Source organism: Cyprinus carpio, chromosome A19 (genome assembly GCF_018340385.1).
Source record: "Cyprinus carpio isolate SPL01 chromosome A19, ASM1834038v1, whole genome shotgun sequence".
Lineage (NCBI taxonomy): Eukaryota > Metazoa > Chordata > Actinopteri > Cypriniformes > Cyprinidae > Cyprinus > Cyprinus carpio.
The window spans coordinates 19,133,022-19,138,757 of NC_056590.1; the positions used below are offsets into that span (position 1 = coordinate 19,133,022).

A 5,736-nucleotide genomic window follows, 5' to 3' on the forward strand; every position below is an offset into this window, starting at 1 on the left:
CTTTGTAAAGCAGAGAAGCCTTAAATAAGAACCTCTGGGTCATCGCGTCTGCTTTAAAAGCCAAACCTTTGTGATAAAATGCCCAGCGTGCAAACCTACAACAAACGCAGCCTTAGCAGATAATTGTGATCGATAATAAAAGAGTGCGAGTCTCGCTCCAGCGTGACTACAGGAAACACCCGAGTCTTTACTTTAAAATTAACCACATTACCTCAATGCGAGCGAGGAATTATGGGAGTGTGAGTTGTTTTCATTTTTTTTTTTAAATTCTTTTACTTTTTTTTTAGTACTATACGCAGGACCCCAGTCATTGACTGCTCCAATAAAGCCCTGATAACACCACACAATGTCCTTTATTTACACTGTAGCTATTGCTGAGGGAGTTTGTCTCATCCAGTGCTACACACTGTATTTACATCCACAACAGCACTATCATTTTAGTGAAAGTTAATCATGTTCAGGATGTTACCATTTTTTTTACTACTACTGCAGACCATCATTATTAATATATAGGCTACTACTAAATAGGCCTATAACTATAATATAACTACATAACTATATGTTATATATTCCAAGGTGAGCATGTAAGAGGCTCTTATGCGATTTGTTTAATTTTTCTGCCGTTTGCTAATGCTACAGTAATAAGGGCTTGATCAAATACACTTGGTGTGAAACAAGTAACAATATATAGGCTACAAAACAGTAATCTCCATCTGCAGAAATTACAGTAAAATATCAAGGTCAAGATATTTAATAATAATCCTAATCATAATCACAATAATAACCATAGTCATAATAAATTATTAGAATTGTATTAATACTGTGTAATATAGCCTAGGTATTATATTGTAGTGATTATTATTTTATATAACAATAACAAATAATAAAAAATACAATATGATATCTAGATATATTATATTATGATTATTATATTATTATAATATTGATATTATTATATAATAATTAATCAGTATATTATAACAATTAATTTGAACATGTATTAAAGATATATATAAGAATATTAATAATAACAATAATAATCATTGCATAATAATCACAATAATGTAAATTAATTATTATAATATAATATAATATAATATAATAGTCATTATTGTCATTATTAATATGATTATTATTTGTCAAAAATAAAGAAATTAATTTCCAAAAAAAACAAAAACCCATTTAACATCACACGAGAACGGACTCCTCCTGGACCGTTTGCGGCGTCGCTTCTCTCAGATCACAGAGAGGAAATCATCATCATCATCATCATCATCATCATCATCATCATCACGCGGACTCAGATGGCCCGAGGGGCTGCGCCGATGAAATTGGATATTTAAGGCAGTGCAGAAAGCAGTTCACGTTCACTCTCAGCGGGCGCGCGGCTGGAGAGTCAGAGGGGGTAGACGCGCGCTCTGTAACTGACTGACAAATAATATGAGGCTACAGTGTTGTGAACGAGGCTTCATATAACGTGACCGGGAAGAGAACAAGGCACGGACTCGAGTCCTCGTTCAACGCGGAGGCTGAGGAGGAGGACGGTGGATGACCGCGAGCGCTCCCTTCAGCGCGCATTACCAATGCGTCAGAAGAGCGCGTGTCTCTGAACTCCAGCTGCAGGTAGGTGCATACACAACTCGCACTTTTTTATCGTAACTAAACGTTTAATTGTGCTGCTACTAACTGTTTTTTTTCTTTGTGAATAGCCGTTTGTTATTATTATTATCACCACCCCATTTCTTTAATTATTCTTTATGTATGTTGGAATTAAGCGATGGCTGTTTTTATGTAGATTTTGGCAGCCACCAGCAAACGTTTTCCATTTATTTGCAGCAAAATTGTTCCTTTTTAGCTTAATTTCTCAGTTTGATATTAGTTAGTATTTTCAGCAGGTATTTATTTTATCAGTTTTATATTTGTTTGTGTTTTTCTTTATTACCCTGCTGTCCTTGAACATGTGTTATTTGCATATGATGCAGACATTTGGCACGGACTTGCTTGACATTGCTAATTGGAGCTCAAAACGTTGCATGTCACTGAATGCAAAACTGTATGCAGGTGGGTTTGTGCCCCCCTAATGTTGTTCTGGCTTGATCAACCATGCCTTTTTAGGTGAAGGAACCCACTTGTAGTGGCGAATAAAGCCTTTCCCGTTTCACAGGTCCAAAATCTTGAGGGGGATGAACTGTGCTGTCAGCATACTGGAAACACTAAACCAGCTTGTAGGAGGCAGAGAGCTCAGTGAGTCTCTCAAAGAATATGTAATGCAACACCATCTCTGATTCTGCTGAGACCTGCGAATGAAGGCTTAGGAGGTGCAGAGGTCCGTGTGAGCCACTCTGATAAAACTTGCAGTCCTCTTATAGTCCTGTCACTGCACCCAAATGTAGATGTAAAGTGCACACATTGCTTGGCAAAATGACAGATGGATAGAGAGCAGGGAGTGAATTGGCACCATAATACATCCCTGTTTTACTTGTCATATCATGCAGAAACAATTTTAAAAGCCTCTAGATAGCTGATTTTTTTTCCCCATAGTGGTTTTTCTTCCTCATTTACTCTTAACAATGAAGGAGATATAGTGTAAACAATTTATTGAAGCCCTGGCTTTTCATCCGTATTGAAATCAAAATGTGTTCCTTTGCTCTATTCAATCCTGCAATCTGTCAACAGGACAAGAAGTCATCATTAAAGCGTGGAAAGTTAAAGTGTTGAAAGAACATTTCTTTCATTGAACAATTTTGGTACAAAAAACTTTGTTGCCTTCCAAGATGAATTTCTGAAATAGGATACAATAGTGTAAAAAAAAAAACCCTTCATCAGGTTAAGACACTAAATTTCTACAATTAAAGAGTAGCTAAATATTAAATGTAACAAAAACATATCATTAGAAAAATAGAAGCATTAATATTTAATATAGCCTAATCAAATATGATGCATAGCAGTGCGTTCTGGGAATGTTTTTAATTTTTTTTACTACAAATTGTATTTACAAACATACTTTTGAATAATATTTTAAATGTGAATTGTAAAAAGCTTCCAAAAATTTTTTTTTTTTGGTTTATATGGTAAAGTGACTTACAATTATTAAATGATCTTATTTATACTATGACTTTTTTCTGCTAAAATAATAACATTTTTCAAATAGGAAGCAAAGTGGGAGAGAAAGTAGCGAGGGCGAGATCAGAATCTGTCTCAGCTCCGATTGCGAAGCTCCGATGTTATTATTTCCACAATAACAAACAAGTTTACAGCGATTTTTTTAACTCTTAAGAAATACCTTGATCTACAATAAGAGATGATTCATCCTTTATTTTTATCATGTTCTTTTTTAAAATATCATCCAACTCTATAAGTGGTTTTTACCTCAAAAAACTGTGCACACATAACTATTCACCAAAATGGTGGCATTGCCCTGACCTCTGAAACAAATGGTCTGTAAAGAGGAAAAGAAGTTCTTCTTTAGATGTGCATCCCAAGGGACAACAGTGCTACTGTGACAGTGAAGAGAAAACTACAGTGAGTAACAATCTAGCAGCGCTGTGGATGTCATGAAGGGTAGAATGGGTTTCTGAAAAGAAAAAGCAACACTCGTGATACTGATGTTATTTTCCTTTTTCTCAAGTAGACTCTTCAAAACCACTAGAACATTTCTGAGGAAGGTAATAAATTGTACAGTATATGCCGCAGCTATAGTGAACCTATTGAACCTCATCAAGATTGGTTTCAACTAGTCTCAAACCATGAGATGCCTTGTCGCAGGTTGCCCAGCATAATCAGTTCGTAGCAAATACAGATTTCTTCAAAGAGATATTAATAGTTGGCTCTACAGAGATAGTCAAGTGTAACATGCTCTTCGAATACACTTCTTCTCAAAGATAAACTTTGATCATAATTCATAACTCCAGTTGAAAAGCAAAGCAAGTTCTGACAAATCGCAGTGTGGTATTTGACAGCATTTCTTTGAGTTTCCATGATCAAATTGATTTAATAGGGCCCTGTTTACCATGATTATAACAGAATGTGTCCAATTTGACCACCCTGCAAATTAGTTCCCACCAGGCAGCCCTATGCTTCCCCTGAATCTGACTGAAGTACAGTTCCTATCACTTGACACTGCAGGATGGCTGAGCCTGGTACAGAAGAAGGATGTTTGTTGGCCTGCGGATTGCAGTGGGCTTTTTGAAAACTGGGCTTCCATTGTTTGGTGCACAGGAAGAACTTGTTGTGGGACCAAGCACAATGGACCCTCATACTGGCCCCAAGGTCACTGCCCACAGCTCTATGTTGGCTTTATAATACAGGAAAGGGTCTTTAAAGTGCGTTTCATTCACATTGATATCGTCCTAAATCCTGCTCTGTGGGATTTGGCTATTGTTTTCGTGTGTACAGTACACCATTGTGAAGGAGGCAATAGGCACTTACAAGGCAGAACACGTATATGTTTCATTCTTTGCTGTCATTGTGTAAGTGGTTCTCATTAGCTTACATCAATTCTTTAATTACAATTTTCATTAATCGCCCACAGCTCCCTCAGCAAACCATGAAGATAAATCCATTTCATTGAGGCACTGATAAAAAGCAATTCAGGTAAGCAAAGAAATAAATGCCTAAATAAATGGCCTAGTTTTTTCTTAAAAATAACTCTGTTTTATTGTGAGACAAAAGTATGATTTCAATTCAGCTTTACTTTTTGACATTTCCTTTTCCCCCAGGTGCCATAATTTAAATCAGATCAACTGAAGAACCATCTCTCTCTCTATATATATGCGTACATTTTATGCATTAGATAGATAGGGTATTAGTTTTTCATCTTAGAATACTTTTTCCTCTGCAATGCCAGACAGCATTCCAAAGAACACATCCAGACTCTCTCAGGTCCGTATTATCTGATCGGGTTCAGACCGAATTTCAGCATTTTGTCAGCATGTAAGTTTTTCCTGCCAGATCTTCTTTCAGTTCACCTTGCTGGGTTGTCCTTGGACTGACTGCTAAAGCATCATGTAGTGCGTCTCACTGCAGTTTCAGAAGTAGGTTGGACCCATTTTCACACAAGGAGCTGCAAGAATTCACTGATTGCCGTCTTTCACCTTTATAGGAGGGAGATATATGGATGCTGTACTATGGAATATAAAAGTGAGAGAATTAAAAGGAGAGTTCACCCAAAAATTGATGGGCTGTTGTTACTTAATTACTTACTCATTAAACCCATCAAAGCTTTGTTGCCACATGCAAAGAGTACAGAATATATATATATATATATATATATATATATATATATATATATATATATATATATATACAGGTCCTTCTCAAAAAATTAGCATATTGTGGAAAAAGTTCATTATTTTACATAATGTAATGATAAAAATTAAACTTTCATATATTTTAGATTCATTGCACACCAACTGGGTTCAGGTCTTTTATTGTTTTCCATACTGGAGATTTTGGCATACAAGCTCATGAAACCCAAAATTCCTTTTGTAGCATATTTCATCCGCCGACATAAAAGAAAAGTGTTTTTTTTAATACAAAAAAAGTTCAACCTTCAAATAATTATGTTCAGTTATGCACTCAATACTTGGTCGTGGAATCCTTTTGCAGAATGACTGCTTGTCAATTGCATGGAGGCAATCATCGCCTGTGGCACTGCTGAGGTGTTATGGAGGCCCAGGATGCTTCGATAAGCGGCCTTAACTCATCCAGAGTGTTGGGTCTTGCGTCTCATCAACT

At 36.2% G+C, this 5,736-nt stretch overlaps 1 long non-coding RNA gene across 1 annotated transcript; it reads left to right on the plus strand.

The window, feature by feature from the left end:
- The first annotated feature begins 1,172 nt into the window (after positions 1 to 1,172).
- Positions 1,173 to 5,268, plus strand: LOC109085852. The gene is made up of 3 exons (XR_002017016.2): positions 1,173 to 1,623; positions 4,532 to 4,593; positions 4,719 to 5,268. It is a non-coding gene; the product is annotated as an uncharacterized LOC109085852 (long non-coding RNA).
- The last annotated feature ends 468 nt before the right edge of the window (positions 5,269 to 5,736 follow it).